Source organism: Carlito syrichta, unplaced genomic scaffold (genome assembly GCF_000164805.1).
Source record: "Carlito syrichta isolate Samal-C Ts95f unplaced genomic scaffold, Tarsius_syrichta-2.0.1 Scaffold32248, whole genome shotgun sequence".
Taxonomy (NCBI): domain Eukaryota; kingdom Metazoa; phylum Chordata; class Mammalia; order Primates; family Tarsiidae; genus Carlito; species Carlito syrichta.
This window is the reverse complement of record NW_006976344.1, coordinates 1-17,898: the sequence shown is the minus strand read 5'-3', so window position 1 is coordinate 17,898 and position 17,898 is coordinate 1. Positions and strand designations below refer to the sequence as shown.

Below are 17,898 nucleotides of genomic sequence, written 5' to 3'. Positions count from 1 at the left end.
CTGGGACTACAGATGCAAGCCACCACACAGATAATAACTTGTAATACATTTTGACAGCTAAGAGCTTATACATACAATCACTTCAAATTAAAAAGATGAAATTTACTTCTTGCTTATTTTTTCTCACGTTTATATTTCTATAACACATATGTATTGCATGTTACAGCTCTATTTTATTCTTATGGAGTGCAGTATAGTAGTCTTTGTATTACTATAGGAACTAATCCATTCTTGTCATGTACATTAGTGTTACTTCTGGGTTTTCTCTTTTATGACTCAGAACTTTATAATCATTCTTGTATGTAACCCCCCCACAGATAATATGCAGAATTACTCATATATATGATACAGAGGATATAATATACATTAATACTTGTACTTAACATTATTAATTATTAATTTTGGTTGCAAATTGATATTGAGCATAAACAGAGTGCCAAAATATGATCATCTTGATCAAATGTGGCCATTGAAATGTTTAGAAACTATTCAGATTCTTGCAAGAAAGAAACTTTTGATTTCACTGATTTTTTCATCACTGTCATGTATGTATGTATTTTTTGCTTATCATTGTGTTTGCTTACTTTTATGTAAAGTTAATAGAAGTAAAGAATCCTAAGAGCAGAGACAAAAGCGTCAAGTAACTCATAAAGGTAAACCTTCTAGACTGACAGCACACTTCTCAGCAGAAACCCCACATGTTAGAAGGAATTGGGTCCTTATCTTCAATCTCCTCAAACAGAACAACAGCCATCCAGGCATATTGCATCCTGAAAACTAATAAATGTCTTCTCCTTCATAAATGAGGGAGAAGTCATGTGTTTCTCGGACAAGCAAATGCTGAGGGAATTCATCAACACAGGGCCGGTTCCACAAGAAATAATGAAAGAAGTCAAAATACTGAAACAAAAAGTTGAAATACACAAGTAGAAAAATACTTACTTTAAGTATTTCTTAAAGTGAATGTTAGATCATTATTTAAATCTTTCATCTTTTCAAACATGGATAGTCAGTTGATGATTAATATCTCTGAAGACACTGTTTGATCTGTATCACAAACATTTGATGAGGTATATTTTCATTTTTAATTGATCCAAAATATTGTCTAATTTACTTTGAAATATTTTTCTTTAATTCATAAATCATTGCAATGTATGTTTATTTTTCTACAAATATTTCATAATTTTTTGGTATTTCTGTCATATATTTCTAATTTAATCCAACTGTTGTCATGAATTGTGTAATCTAAAATTCAATGTTTTAAATTGCATTTTGGTGACTGTTTCATGATATTGCAAAAGATTGTGAATTAGGAATTTTGGGGGGAATGTTTTCTAAACGTCAGCAAAGTAAGAAAAAAGTGATTAAATTGAGTTTTAAGTCTTTTATCTTTTTTATAGCTACGTAGTATTCCATTGTGCATATGTACCACATTTAAAAAATCTAGTCCTCTTTTGATGTACAGCATGGTTGGTTCCAGGTTCTTGCTACTATGAACAATGCTGCGATAAACATACGTGTGCAGGTATCTTTTTTATAGAGTGATTTGAGTTCTTCAGGATATATTCCCAGTAGGGGGATTGCGGGGTCATATGGGAGGTTGATATTTAGAGCTTTTAGGAATCGTCACACTGCTTTCCAATTTTGCAGCAACCTGGATGGAACTAGAGTCCATAATACTGAGTGATCTTTCACAGCAACAAAGATCTGAGTATCACATGTTCTCACTCATAAGTGGACTTGAACATCTATCATAAAGAAAAGGATCGACAGTGGTGGGAATCTCTGGGGGTGGGGGGACAGGGAGGGCAAGGGTGGTGGGATTAATGGTAGTCAATATCTGTCTGGGGATGGGGGGACACACCTTATCAACAAGGGTGCCTGAACGATGCATATTTGTATACCTAACCCTTAACTGTACCCCACAATTTTAAAATAAAAAATATGTTTAAAAACCAAAAAATAAAAATTAAAAAAGCCTTTTATATCATCAGTGATTTTTTTGTATACTCGTTCTAGAAGTGAGGTGAGTGTTGCTGTGTCTAGCTATAATTTTGAGGTGACGTCATTTTTCAGTTCTGCCTTTATTTTAACGTTTTCTGAGTTTGCATTTAGAACGATTGTGTTTTATTTGTATATCCAGCTGTTTGTCAGTGAAAATACTTCTTTTTATATCTACAGTATTGTCTATTTTTAGTTTTTGCATGGTGAAATCTTCCATTCTTTTAGTTTGAACAGTTTTACTGAGGTCTACTTAAAATATGATAAAACTTACCTGTTTTATGTATGTGGTTGATTACCAGGATATTTAAAATTTTGCATTGTCACCACAATCTAACACCATTTTTAAAAACATTTTTCTTATGTGGATTCATGATTGAAGTGCAGCTTATGCAGACAGCATGTGGTTAGTTGTTGATAGAATATATTTCAAATTTCACAAAGAGTTACCATTCCTGTGACTCCTACTTTATTGAAATTCAAGTGTCTAACTAGTATTAATAATATTTTGTTTTACTAACTTACCAATTATTGGAGAAGAAAGCTTTTATTAGCAAAGTCTGAGAAAGCTTAAATACCATATTTACTGCAGAAACTTTTTTGTTGTCTAGTATGAAATATTTTCTTTTAGCACTTAAAAAAGTTTTTGGACCCATCGATTTCTCACTTCCATAGTTTCTAATGCAAAGTGTGTTGTCCTTATTATGTTTTTTCCTTTTAGATATTGTAAGTTCGCCTTCACAGATACCACATGTTAGGACTTCAATACACCTCTCTGGGGAAAATAGCACAACCCACATTCCTATCCTTGTGATTTCTCCAGCAGTGGAGTCCATATCAGTACTCTGTGGAATTATCTAAGCTGCCCAACTATGTTTCCCAAATCCTCATGATCATTAAATAACAATATAGTAAATATTTCCTGCCCTGCTGATCTTCTGTGATGAAGAAGATAGTAGGAACTGAGAAAGACTTATCTCTTATTAAAGGTATTTCTTGTTTTTTGACCGCATAAGTTTCCCAAGTGGGAAGATTTTCTCACCCAGCATTGCCTAAAAATGCAGGCACAAATTTGTATATTTCCCAAGTGTATCATTTGAAGATTTTTTTTAGAGGCCACTTATGATACTCATCTTTTTTTCTGAGTCTATGAATTCTACCAATCAAAGCACAGCATAATTTATTGCCTACTCGTATGTAAATTTATAGGAGTTTCATCTATATCATGTATGTATAGCATCTACTTCTACATATATTACATAAGAAAAAGCATCTAAACTGCACAAAGTAGTATCTCCAAGCTATTCATGGCATACATTTTTAAAGAGACCATTTTAAATTTCAGTCAGTCCAAGCAGTACACATAAGCACTGTGATGTATGCATCCCCATCTCAGGTCACACCCAGGATTTCACCTGGACATTTTATCATTGACCCATTGATTGTTAACTAATTATCAAGAAATTATACTCTTGGGGAATGCAAAGAGTAGATTTTAAGTGTTCTAACTGCAAAAATGACAGTTATGTGAAGTAATGGATATGTAAATAAGCCTGATTTTGCAATTTCCAGTGTATGGTCGTGGCTTGGGATTTATGAGGGATTGAATTCATGACACCCCTTGAATGCAGACCACTGTATTTCAAAACATCCTGTTGTACACAGTAATTGGTCAAAGGAAAAGTTTTCTGAGGAAGATGAATACTATTTTTCATAATGGTGGTACCAGTTTACATTCCCACCAACAGTGTACAAGAATTCCTTTTTCTTTGCATCCTCACCAAACTATAACTTTGTGAAAAGCTGAAAGCTGTTTTTCTAACTATATTTTAATATATAAAATATTTTATATCAAATAATAAACAAGTGTTGTTTAAGATATATATTTATGTTTTTGCGTGTATGCTCATGTTTATATGTGCATACATGGGTGTATTCTTTTAACATACACATAAATATACATGTTTGAGTATATGTATGTGAGTGCATATACACAGTAAAACATGGTTTGCCATGGTAAAAAATAAGCCTGTCTGAGGATATGCCACATGTTCCCAGGGTTCATGGCACACTGACCAGCCGGTTCTATTGTGATAGTAACAAGTATTATAACCTAGACACCGTTTTCTTGGCCATATTACCATTACCATTTGAAATTAGATTATGATTCTGTGTTGTGTGTGTGTGTGTGTGTGTGTGTGTGGGAGGGGGGTGCCCTTGGCGCTGTGGGATGACAATCAGCATCCTTGGCCTCTACCCATTAAATGCCAGTACCACTCCTACTCCTTGGCTATGACAACCAAAAATATCTTTAAATATTGCACAATGTTCCTTGGGGGTAAAAATTGTTCCTGGTTGAGAACCTTTGTTGTGTAGTATCTGCTGACACCTATAGGTGGAGAACTGAACTTCATTTAGAGACATCATTAAATTGTGTGCATCTCAATGAATTCACGTCTCTTGAGGTACAGAAAACCAACCCCCACTTAGGGTCACAGAACATATTAGATTATGGGAAGGTCTCTAGACATATTTTCACCATAAATCCGCTGATATTTTCTTTAAATTTCTGTTCTCCAGAAACTCAACAAGCTGGTCCTTCCCAGAGTTGACTATATCTCTCAAAGACCCCATTTTACTTTTTGAGCCATCCTGAAGGAGCCTCCTGCCGGTCTAGCAAGGAGGATATCCTAGTTTGGGGACAGAGCGCAGCTTCTGATTTCTAATTATAACACTGTAAGAGAACTCTATGAAAATTACTCATCCCCTCAAAATTCTCCTCTTAAATAGCATCTGAGCTGAAATCCTGTGCTCCAAAAGCCACATATAGGCTGGACTATGGAAAAGATCAGTTTCTTGTGCTGTTTCCTGGGGTTTTTGCCTTGATCTCTGGGGGATTCTAACCTTCAATAGCTGGTAACTCCATCATCCTTCGCTTATCTCTTCAATTTTCATTCAGATCTCCTGAAGACCATATATTCTTCTTTTCTTGTCTTAGCTGTTACACACTACTACAGTTTGAATACTTGCCTCTTCTGAAACTCATGTTGAAACTTAATCTTCATTGTAGCAGTAAAAAGAGGTGGGGCCTTTAAGAGGTGATTGAGTCAGGCGGTTCTGACCTTGTAAGTAGATTAATGTACTCATGGGTAGGTTATCATGGGAGTGGAGCTGGGAAAGAGACCTGAGTAGCATGTTCAACCCTTCTGCCGTGTGATGCCCGGCATTTCCACTGAACTCTGCAGAGTCCGCAGCAGCAAGAAGGTCCTCCCGGTTGCAGCTCTTCAACCTTGGATGTCTCAGCCTCCATAATGGTCAAAAATGTGTTTCTTTCCTTTACTGGTTACTGAGCCTCAGGTATTCTGGTATCAGCAATAGAAAATGAATTGAGATACATGCTTGTGTTAGAAAAATGAGGGGCCCTGGTAAAACTGATGTAGGTGTTAGGCCTTAGCTAGATGTGGGTGTTAGGCCCTAGCGTAACTCCTCAGTTTCCTCTACAAACTGATGATAGCAGAGAAAGCTGAACAACTTCTTATCTTGCAGAAAATATCTCTGTTTCTCCCCTGTCCTGTACTGTACAAAACTTGTCACTTGCTAAACAAATGTTGGAACCCAACACAAAGTCTCGCCTGGAACTCAACCAAAGTGTCTCTTAAAACCCATGTCTTGACTGACCCCCTGAGCCCATAGTTCGATTCTGTCTATAGGAGATAATGCAGCAGAAGGTGACTTCGCTCAGAAATCTTCTCCCTGGGGCCGCATGATGGCCAACAATTCCATTAAACTGTGTGGTCTTTGCAAGATACTTAAGCTCTTTGAATTTTCCCACATCACAGAGCTGGTGCACAGAAGGTGCAGCTGTCCTTGTTGCACAGAAAGCTATCATTTTCATTTTTATTCATTCACAATACTGACTTCTATGTTACCTTCACTTCAAAAATATCACAGCACCTGTAGTTCCTGTGAATTTCCCAACTCTGATGTGTTAATTTCTTGTACTCTTTTGTCCTTCCATAATAATCCAGACAGATCTACCCATTCCTAGTGTATCTTCTTATCCTTAACAATTGTCTTAAGACAAAAGTTGTCTTATCCTTGTCTTAAGACAAAAGTTGTCTGTGGCAAGTTAAAATATGGGGATGAGATATTATGAAGAAAGAAATATTTTTCCACCTAGACCTGATCTGATCTTTTCCAAAACTACACGTCAGATAACATGCTAAGATAATAATACTTTGAATCAATAGGGAAAAATAAAACAGATTTTTCCAATTAGTTTTAACTGTTTCTTTTTAAGTTTTTAATTGGAATACTAGCACATTTAAAATTACATATGTGAATTGCATTATATTTCTATCAGACACACAGATGTACAGATTTAGTGCCATCACAGCAAAATTACAAGCTTTTTGGTGGAAACTGTAGCCCAGTTTTACAATTTATATGAGTATTCACATGACCTATAATAATAAGGATGATATTAAAAAAGGAAGAACAATTTAGTTATCAAATTTAATGAGTACTTTAGGCTATGTAAAATGTTACACAGTGATGAAACTAGACATAGAGAGGCTCTGAGCAAAAAACAGAGTCCAAAAACGCATTTATGTAAATAGAATCTCTTTATATTTGCAAAAAGCTGAAATGTGGTTTAAGTTGTAATGGAATGTCTTCTCAATAAATGACAATGGACATAAGGAAAAGAAAAACATAAACCTGAACTCATTCTCTCATTATACAAAAGCTTTTTATTTTTTTATCTCATCTTTTTAAAGATTTATTTTTAAATTGAAAAATAAACATTTTATAAGTCATCCTTAGTATTTCTGGACTTCTTAGGTAACAAAATCTTTATATGCTCAACTTTCTCATGTAAAATGAAATGGTATTTGCATGCCATATGCAAATTCTCCTATGCACATTCTCCTACAAACTTTGTCATCTCTACATTACTTATAATGCCTGATGCACAGCCGAAACATTACTTCACTCATATAGATTCAATATGGTACTTGGTGTGTAGCAAATTCAAGTTTTGTTTTTTGAAACTCTGTGTGCTATTTTGCTCTGAGTATTTTTGATTTGTAGTTGATTGGATCCACTGGTTCAAAATCCACAGGGATGAGGATGAACTGTACATTTATAGCCTACGAGATGGTGCTTTGATACATGACCTCGTGGAGACAAGAATAACAAGGACAATGATCTTACATATATATGTCTCCTCTTGGACTTCCAAATTTTTTGGGTCTGCAGTGAGTAAGAACCCTCACATGTTAATTTGACATGTGATCCTTTAAGCCTCCTATGAAGAGCATACTTGGATGGAAACTTGCACTCCAGAGACAAATCAGGTTTGATCCTGCCTTAAGAAGCTCACACTCCAGGGATGAGAACCCAGTGAAGAACACATGGGGTAATATGTCCATTCTAATAGCAGCACAGGTAATCCAGGCAAACAAAGAGGAATCTTACCTAAACCACAAGGTCAGAAAATGTTTCTTTAAAGAGGAGCGGTCTACACTGAAATCTTTAACAAAGTACAGAAGTGTTTCTGCTGACAGAAGACTGGAAAATGGTAGCCAGGGACAGCATGTGTTTAAGCCTAGAATTATGTATGGAATTGTGAGTTAATCAGAGTGATTGTAGCCTCAAGTAGGACTTGCATATGGTCTGTTAAGTTGTAGAGGTTGGCTGGTGTCATGTGAAATAGAGAATTGTGAATTACACAAAGGACATTGTTTTCTCTCCAGTAGGCAGTGCAGATTTTTAAAATATGTCAACAGGAGAGAACCATGTTCAGATTCACGTTGTGATGAGGAGGGAAGGCCCTAGAGATGAAGACTGATGTGTTCAGATTCCAGGTGTTGTACATTTGTGCTCTCAAGCTGGGTTTGAGAAAGAGGAATGGCTTCCACAGATTACCCCCTCAAGGTCATTCTGAGTATGCACACGAGACAGGAATCAGCTCTTTGTTGGGGCTTAGCATTTTGCCAGTTCTATGTACACGCTGGTATCTGCTAAGTGTTCCTTGGGCCTTTTGGAAGTGGGAATGACTTTTTTCTGTGTGAAAACCCAATGATCCAACTGTGTGTACGTCACCACACGTGGGTCTCCTCCATCGGAGTCCTGGAAAGAGGGAAATATTGAGTGAGGGATCTGGTAGGGGGTAAAATTTTATTAAAGTTTCTGGACTGAGAAGGACCCACTTCCCTGGCCACTTTTCTGTCCACCTTGGGATCTTGGTCAATTTTAGCAGCATCTGTAGGAGACAGAAATCATCAAAACACTTGGGTGGGCACTGCTGGGTCCTCACTTTACATGTCAACACCACCACTCAGAGAGAGACAGCAGATGATTGAAATTACTCAGCTGCTGAATAGCAGGGTCAGCGATTCTACTTCTCTAAGATGAAGAACCTACCCAATATAAAACTCCCAATTTCTATCCCTTTGTTCTGTCTCCTACTTTCTTCCTTAATAGAATCTTCTCCTAGATATCAGTGGCTGCATCAGATTTGAGAAGAGAGTGAAGAATTGGGGAGTGGCTGATGAACTGAGGGCATGGCAGGAGCAGGGGAACCGGCATTTCCCCAGAAAGACCCTCCCTCTGTGGTTTCTGTGTTTGACCAAGCATCATCTCGCCAACAAGAATACACACCTGCATACCCTCATCCTGCACCTTCTATTGCCCAGATGTCTATGGCGTCTTTTCCCCAAGGCTTACTCTTTTTGGAAGAGCACCAGCGATGGAAGAGGACGAAAAGAAGACTGGTAAAGAGCACAATGTTCACTAAGATCCCAGTCAGAACAAGCCAGTGTCTGGGCTTATCTGGAGGAAGATGTGACTCTAATAAGAAGCAAATCATAGCAACTCCATTCATAAATTTTCTCTCATTTGTTTATTTCCAGGAAATTACATAAAATCCATCTTTAGATCAAGTCAAAATGATAGGGAAAACAGTTTTCTCCCTCTTACACAAGTGTAATCTCAGAATGACTGTCAAACATGCTGGAATACAACTGCTACCATTTGGATGTTTGACTCCTCCAAACCTCATGCTGAAATTTTGTCTCCACTGTTGAACATGAAGATGGGGTGGGGGTTGGTTATGGCAGCAGATTCCCCCATGGATAGATCTCTCGTGAATAGATTAACATCCTCTTAGAGGGGAGGTGAGCATTTTCTCCCTCTATTAATTTCCTGAAGAGCTGGTTGTTATAAAGTGCTTGGCACTTTCCCTCCCTTTACTTCCTTTCTTGACATGTGATCTCGGCGTATGACACTCCATGTCCCTTCTGCCATGAGTGGAAGCAACCGGAGGCCTTCATCAGCCTGCAGAACCGTGAGCCTAAAACACCACTTTTCTTCATAAAACATCTAGCCTCAGGTATTCTTTGATAGTAATGCAAATGGACTGAAACAACAACTTTCAGAGATTAGAAGAAATGGCTCCTGTTCTTCTAGAACAGGATTTTTTTCATTGCTTTAGCTCAGTGGGTCATGTGTTTCCAGAGTATAAACCCAGAGAAGGCTCCTTTTTCAGTTCCCTTAGCTGCGGTGCACACGTGGTGAGTCCATCATCCCTGCACAGCATTCTTGAGACTTGGGGACTGGCTTGCCCTGAAACTGCACTTCCTTGCTGCTTATTTTAAGTAAAAAACCTGCTTTATGTAAATTGTATGTGAGTGTACTGTCTCCCTGGAACTCCTGTAAGTGATAGAAATTGGCACAGCCCAAGGTGCAGTGTGTGTGTTGTTAAGAGTGTTTCCCTGGGATTGATACCAGTGCACAGTGAGTCTGCTTCACAGTCTCTACATCTACAACACCCTTGAATCAAGCAAACTAAAATTTCCAATAAAAGAGAGAGAATTGAAATCAAGATCAAAAGAAGTAAGGTTGAGCTGTCTAATGAGCGAGGACCCCAAAACATCCAGAATTATCTTTTGAAGCGTCCCATGCAGTATAGGCTTTTCCTGTTAGGTAAGTGTATCAGTGTACCAGCTAGCATTGCTGTGAGAGGCTGCATTTGGCTTCAGTGACTTCTTTCATTCTTTTTTTCTTTGAGATTCTTCCAATCTGTTGGTCCATTCCATGATGGGTGATTTACACAACGCATGTTGTGCTAGGTGTTCAGCAGTTTTTGACCTAAACTGGCATGATCTGTGTGTCCCAACCCTTTTATTCACCTGCTCTCACTCCGAGCAAACTCTTTTTTCTTTCCCCAGATGAAAAAATTTCTCAAAGGGAAACATTTTCCCGATGTGGAACAAAAAATGACAGAAGCACTAAAAAGTATCAAAATTGATGAATTCAAAAATTGTTTTGAGCAGTGGAAAAAGTGTCTCAATAGGTGTATTGCATCCAATGAAGAGTACTCTGAAGGTGACTGAAGTGTAAACGTGTAAGAATAAATACAAAGTTTTAACTAACTAAATAATATTGGGGGGGTACCCCATTATCATACAATCGAAAAATGGTGATGAGGATTGTGAGTCCAGGGCTTCAGAATGCAATGTGCAACTTTTGTGGTCTCATGAGGTTTATGTAAGGCCAGTGATCTTCCTGAGGGGCAGAGGGAAGAGATAGCCCCCTCCACCATCTAATGCTGCATGTAGTTTACTGTTGCCCATTCCCTGTCCCAAACAATCAGTTTTTTTGTGTTAGGAGAAAAGTCAACTGGGAGGTAGTTCTGTCTTTAGTTTCTGAGTCCATGATAGGGACTCACTCAAGAGGAAGTTGGTGTCCACCTCATATGGTCCTATACATGTCTCCACATGGGGTTGGAAGAAAGGATAAGGTGGACGTTTTGGGTGGGGGGATGGAAGGATCAAGTCTTGAAACATCAATACAATGCATTCTCTATTGCAGAACTGTGTTGATGGGGTTGGGGAGCTTTTACTTTTTCAATCAGATCTCATGCTCTCGAAAAGCCATAGAGGTTTCTGCCTGCTTTTCTTTGTGTGCGCGTGCGCGTGAGTGTGTGTATGTGTGTGTGTGTGTGTGTGTGTGTGTGTGTGTGTGTCTGTGTGTGTGTGTGTATAAATAAGGCAAAGAAGTGATACAGGACCAAAGAACTAGTCACAGAGAAGTAGAATGATGATTTCAATCCAGGCACCTTTGTCATTCTTGCATGTGGGCTATTACACTGGGTGCCTCTATTTGTACTTCTGCTCCATTTTTTCTTCTTCCTCTGAAAATTACGGATTGTTATATATGGTGAAATGGAATCTCAGAAAGAAGTTAGTAAAACCAAGATTAAGCAACAGAAAAATCGGACGCAGTGAGAAAAATTTCAGACTTCTGACCTATAAAACTGGAAGATAATCTTAGTTTCTGTGTTGTTTTGATCTAACAAGCTTTTAGAAATTTGGTACAGAAAACTTGGAAATGGTTATTCATTGCATGGGTAGCACATGGAAGACTGTATGAATGAATAGGTGAGTAGAAGTGTGGTACGTGTGGATGAACTCAGTTCCTTCTTGTTGCAATGTTCTCATTCTGCTGAGTACAACAGGCTTGCATCTGATAGACAGGAGCTCTGTCACTGTCAAGTGGAAGTTCTCTGGAGCCCTGAACACCCCACCAGTATTTCCTTCCTGTCCCACTGTCCAGCTCCCATGAAACCCTTTTCCAGTTAGGAATGCAGAACAGCCACCATCTTTTTCCAGGAAAGGGTGTCTCAACTTTCTTGCTTAAAGCAGGTTTCAACTACGGAAAATTAGAGATTAAGAGACCCCACTGAGCAGCATCCTGTGCTAGCCCCATCCCCTTCTGCAGTTGTAGATCCTGGGGTCAGAGAGGAAAGATGACAAGCCCAATATCACAAAGGTGAGAGGTGGCTGGGTCGACACTGGAATCCATGGTCTCTACCTCCCCTGAGATAGGAGAGATTTTTCACTCACCCATTTTGGAACTTGGTTCTACGAGGGAAGGGCAAATACTCGAAGAGTCTTCTGGAACGCAGGACATGAGAAAGGTGAGGAAAGGGGTCTGCCTGTCTTCTTTGTGGTTGGTCCATTAGATGAAATTCTGCCATCTAATTCTGGGCCCTGGGAGTCCAGCATTCCCTTTCCTATCACCCTCTTGGGTGACAACTCCTGTTCTGAGACTTCAGGGTTTAAAGATGGAATAGGATTTGGAGGCATCACACCATCTGACTTTAATATTTCTTACAAAGCCACGGGTAAGCAAAACAGCATGGTATTGGCATAAATACAGACCCATAGTCCAATGGAACAGAACAGAGAGCCCTGATGAAAGACCACACATTTACAACTAATTTGTCTTTGACAAAGGCACCAAGACTTTAAAATGGGAATAGAGCAGTCTTCTCAATAAAGGGTGGTGCTTGGAAAACTAGTTAGATAACCGTATGCAGAATATGAAATAACACTCCTATCTCTTATTATACATGTATATACATTATTATGCACATACATCTGTTTACATATATAATGCTTGTGTAATATATGTGTATTTTTCCTCCATACAAATTTAAATAAAGGATAAAAGGATAAAATAGGAGTTGCTGGTGATGAAATCTCTCTGAGGGTGATAGATCAGGAGGAGCTTCTGAGAATAATCAAAACAAAATGAAGTAAGGCCTTGAATCTAGAACCTGACTTTGAAACTACTTGAGGAAAATATTGGGGAAATACTCCATGACAACGGTCTCAGAAAAGATATCTTGTGTGACCTCAAAAGTGTAGGTAACCAAAGCAAAAATGGAAAATTCTGATTACATCAAGCTAAAAATCTGTAAAGCAAAGGAAACAATCAACAAAGTGAATATGCAACTCATAAAATGAGAGAAAAAGTTTGAAAACTATCTATCTGGCATGTGATTAACATTCAGAATATAGAAGTAGCTCAAGCTGGTCAATAGAAAAAAACACCAAATAACCAGATTGGAAAATGGGCAAAAGATTTTTCTCAAAAAAAAGTTATACTAATGACCAACAAGTATATGAAAAAAATGATCAACATGACTAATTATCAGATAAATTCACATCAAAACAACAATGAGATCCACTCACCCTAGTTTAAATGGTTTGTATCTAAAAGGCAGGCAATGACGGGTGCTGGCAAAGTTGAGAGAATGGGAGACCCTTGTACAGAGTTGGAGGGAATGTATGTTAAGACAGCTATTATGGTGATCAGTGTGCAGATTCCTCAAAAAACTAAAACTGGAACACCTATATGAACCTGCAATCTCATTACTATATAGCATCCAAAAAATGAAATCAGTATATCAGAGGATTATCTGCACTCCAGCGGTTATCGCAGCTTTATTGACAATAGCCAAGATGTGGAATCAACTAAGTATCCATCAATAATAATGAAAATGTGAATAACGAAAATGTGGTCTTGCCGGACTCGGTGGCTCAGCCTGAAATCCCGCGCCTTTGGGAGGCTGAGGTGAGTGAATTGCCTGAGCCCGCAGGTTGGACCCGCAGGTTGGATTGCCTGACCCGCCTGGGTAGCGAGACCTCATCTCTACAATAAATCAAAAAATCAGCCAGGCGTGGTAGCGCATGCCTGTAATTCCAGCTACTTGGAAGGCTGAGGCGGAAGAATTGCCGGAGCCCAGGAGGTCGAGGCTGCGGTGGCCGGGAGTGGCCACTGCACTCTGGTCTGAGCGACCGAGTGCAACTCCGACTGAAAAAAAAAAAAAAAAAAAAGATAAAAGGAGCGAATTAGAGTTGGTGATGATGAAATCTCTCTGAGGAGGAGAGATCAGCAGGGACTTCCTGGAAATAAATACGAGTAAGGGGCCGATGAAACCTCTGATGTCCCCACACTGAGCCCAGTGGCCCCTCCTCCTGAGTCAGTCCTGAGGCCTTTCTGCATCTGCCTGGATGCATAGATCTACAAATGTGGCCCTCCATGCAAGATAGGAAGGAGGGTTTGGGGGGTGACACCCTGGTACCTCTACTTATACTCAGTCTTTCTTTGATTCTCTCTCTATTTTTCTATGCTTCTTACTCTACATCGTCATCAGATGTTACTTTAGGATATAGTCTGAGACACAACATATCGGACAAGTATGTGGTTTCCTTGCCTGTGGTAGAGAGGAGCAGTGGGTCACTTGCACTTGACCACTCATGAGGAGAGCCACTGAAAGAGCCGTAGCATCCGTAGGTCTTGCCACAGGTTGTAGGACCCAGAGGGAAGTCAACCTGGGGTGTTCCCCTGTGGCTCCACACTGCAGTGAGCCTGCTTTCGTGGCCCTCTTTCTCCCTGGATAGATGGTACATATCAAAGAAACGCTCAGAACTGCAGGACAAGGTCATGATCTCTCTGACTTCACCATGAGATCTGGTTGGGCAGAGAGAGAAGGTTTCTCATACTGTCCTGGAAGCAAAAGAAGCAGTTTAGATAGAGAGGTTCTTCCTCATCACACCAACCTTCACACTTAAATTGAGAATTTTCTCTCGCTGCATTGATGGTCCAGTGCTCCTATCTGTCTCTGTCTTTCATATGCCTGTCCATCCATCTATTGTTTGTCTGTCTCAGTCTCCATGTCTTTCTCTCTAATTTTCTTGAGGATTCTCTGTCACCCACCCCCACATCACCATCTTTTTTTGTGCACCTCACTCAGGACTTTGATCTTTAGGGATTTTTCTGCCCCCCTATCACTCTCTCCACTTCTCCGCCTCTCTTTCCTTCTTTTTATGTGTCTCTTAGTCTCTGAATTTGCTTCTGGCTCTCTCTCTCTCTCCAAAAGGGCTGGTGTTCCCTTTCACCTGGGATCATGACATTCTGGGAGGAATTATGGCTCAACCACATGGAAGGAAGAAGCGTCAGAATAGTCAGAATAGACACAGCCTCTGTGAGTAGCACATGTTCCCAAGCTCCAGGGCCCAAGTCAGCTAAGATGCTTTTGTGTCTTTCAGGTCTCCTTGTAGAGAAGGGAGTGTGGAAGTGAAACATAAACTGAACTTCTAATCTGTTTCAGGACTCTGAAGAAAGTCAGAATGGAAGGATACCCAGCTTCTGGTATATGTGTATCTGGTCGTGACTCCCTTTGCTCTTAATCTCATTTCTGAGTCTCTGCATTGCTAGAATTCATCCTTTATATTACGACAAGCGGTCTGTACTGGTGTCTTCTCTGTCTGCCTCTGTTGGAATAGCCCTCACCAACTCTGTCTCTCTTTGTAAGAACCCAATGCTCACCTTCCTCAAAACCCCATGACTTCTGCATCCTAAAACATCTTGTTTGTATCCCAAAAAAGGTGAGGGGAATGTCTGGGCACTCTCACCTATGATCATGATGTCCACGGGGTTACTAGGAGCTGATAATTGATAGGAGAAATTTCTGAAAAAACTGTAGCATCTGTAGGTCCCTGCATGGGCAGACATCATGGGATCCAGAGAGAAGTTGACCTGGGAACGCCATCATGGAGGTCCACAACCAGAGGCAAAGCGTCCTCAGTCAACCCATCTTTGTGCAGAATGAAGGTCTGAAACATAATTGTTGAGAAGCATTGCAGGATGACCTTCCTCCCTCGTTTAACTATGGGGCATTGGTGGTCCAGGAGGGAAGGTTTTCTGTAGATTCCTAAGAACAGAGAGTTTGAGTTTAGAAGAAGTCACCCCTCCTCACTCCATTCTATGGCACCTGGAATGAGATGGTTCATACTCTGTGCCTGTCTCTCTCCTTTTCTCTGTGTCTCCATGTTTTTTCCCTAGTCTATGATCCTGTCAGTGATAGTCTCCCCTGATTCTCTCCCTCTCCTTGTTTCTCTGTTTCTGACAGCATCAGAGTCCATTCCCACTGAGATCATCCTTATCACTTTGGCTGTTGTATCCTTTTCTCACCAATGTGTTTCCTGTTCTCTGTGGAGAACTGAAAGAGGAACCACCACAGGCTGCATCTCCAGTCTCTGATAAGCCTGGTTCATGTGCTTTTGGACAAACTATGATCCCTGGGAGGACATAAGAATTAAGCAGTAAGGTGGGTACCATGATACCTCCCAATGTCCACACAACCTGGTCCTGGTGGGGACTCAGGGGCATCTCCTGACATGTTGGTGCCTTCTCCATGGTCCCAGCTTCCATAGAGCAGACTCAAATCTGGCTTCCTGAACACTGTTCCCCTCTTCCAAACTTGTGGTAGAATAAGTATCCTGTCCCTACTGATCTCTGGGTAGTCCCAGTTTTCCTTATTTGTATTCTTAGTTTGTCTTTGACATGGGTATCTGTATTGGTTTCCAGTTGCTGCTGTAACAAATTGTCACAAACATGGGGCAGGAGACAACACATTATCCTATAGTTATGGAGGTCAGAAATCTGAAATAGTCTCACTAGTATAAATGAAAGGGTCTTATGTTCTCCTTCTGGAGACTCTAGAGGGAGAGTATGTTCCTTTGCCTGTTCCAGCCTTAGAAGTCCCCTGCATTCCTTGATGTGGCCCTTCCTCCACCTTCAAAGCCCAGTGGCTGGTGGAGTCTCTGTCCTGATGCATTGCTCTGGCCCTCAATGTCCCGCTTCCTCCCACTCTTATTTGGACCCTTGTGATTACACTGAGCCCAACTGGACACTCCAGAATATTTACTCCATTTCAAGGGCAACAGATGAACAACCTTTACTTCACCTTTAACCTTAATTGTCCTTGGAATGCAACATAATACATTTAGAGATTTGTGGTATTTTTATGTACAAAATAATTGGGGACACTTTTTCTGTCGACCACAGTGCTTGTTCCCTGCATTTCATCCCCTCTTATCCAAAATAGTTGGAGAACTTCCTACTATTCTTATTAGACCCTGACTGACTCTGCCATGATAAACTCTAAAATTCAGAAGGTTAAGACAATAAAAAGCCACCCTGAACAAGAGCAACTAACCTGACAACAATCACCAGGGGATCACTGGATGCTGACCACAGAGAAGAGGAGATAGAGTAGAGATATTGACATCTGTAGGTTCCGGCACGTGCTGTGGTCACAGGAACCATGAAAAGGTTATTTAGGAATATTTCATCCTGCACCTCAGGAACATAGGCCCCATCTTCCTTGTACAGTCCAGATCCGTTAAACCCAAGATGAGAGTGACAACAAGAGTTATGTGTTCTCCCTGAGGAATCACAGGGCTGAGCCAGGTAGTCAAGGGGGGCCTGTCCTGACCATCTAGAAGAGAAGGAGACACAGACTTAGAGAGGAAGGTATAGAGCTGTCCCTCCCTCCCTGTGCGAGGCTCCTCCTCTCCATGTTTCAAGGCTCCTTTTCACACCAGGGTGCCGATGGCTACATAAAGGACCCACAACTACATAGACTCAGCACGTCTTCATACAGCAAATGTGTGGGCTGAGAACTTCAAGCAAGTGCTGATAAAGAAATTCATACTACATTTTAACAATGAAACATTTGTTAAATAAACAGCAAAAGGTAGACCCAGAATTGACAGTCAGTACTATGTGAATAAAATAACATCATCTAATGCATAAAACAATAAACAATTGGCCTGCATCAAATTATTCTGGAACGTAGGGGGCTCATGGCACATGGTTCCTCCACCTCCTCTGGGAGAATGACAGCAGTCACACTGCAGCTTCCGCTGTCATGGAAATGCTAAAGAGTATGAGTTTCCATCTGCCCTAGAGGGTCTGCTGTTTCCAGCACAGTTTCCTTCCTTGTCTTCTCAGATGACACCACTTCTTACCCAGACAGCCCAGTTCTGGAACCATAGTCTTCCTCTGGCCGCTGAATTTGACCCAGTTGATGGGTAGATGCTGGGGAGGGTCTCTGGGACAATCGGGTGTCAGGTTTCCTAGGAACCCTGCTTTCTAATAAAAAAAAAAAGAATTCACACTCAGGCTTCCTATGTTCAACACATCAGCCCATGTCCTGTGCTGCTGCCCTCATGCTTCAGTAGAATCCACTTATTTTGA

At 40.2% G+C, this 17,898-nt stretch overlaps 1 pseudogene; it reads right to left on the bottom strand.

Annotated features, from left to right (window-relative positions):
• Positions 1 to 7,925: 7,925 nt before the first annotated feature.
• LOC103273543 lies at positions 7,926 to 17,793 on the bottom strand (annotated as a pseudogene).
• Positions 17,794 to 17,898: the final 105 nt, after the last annotated feature.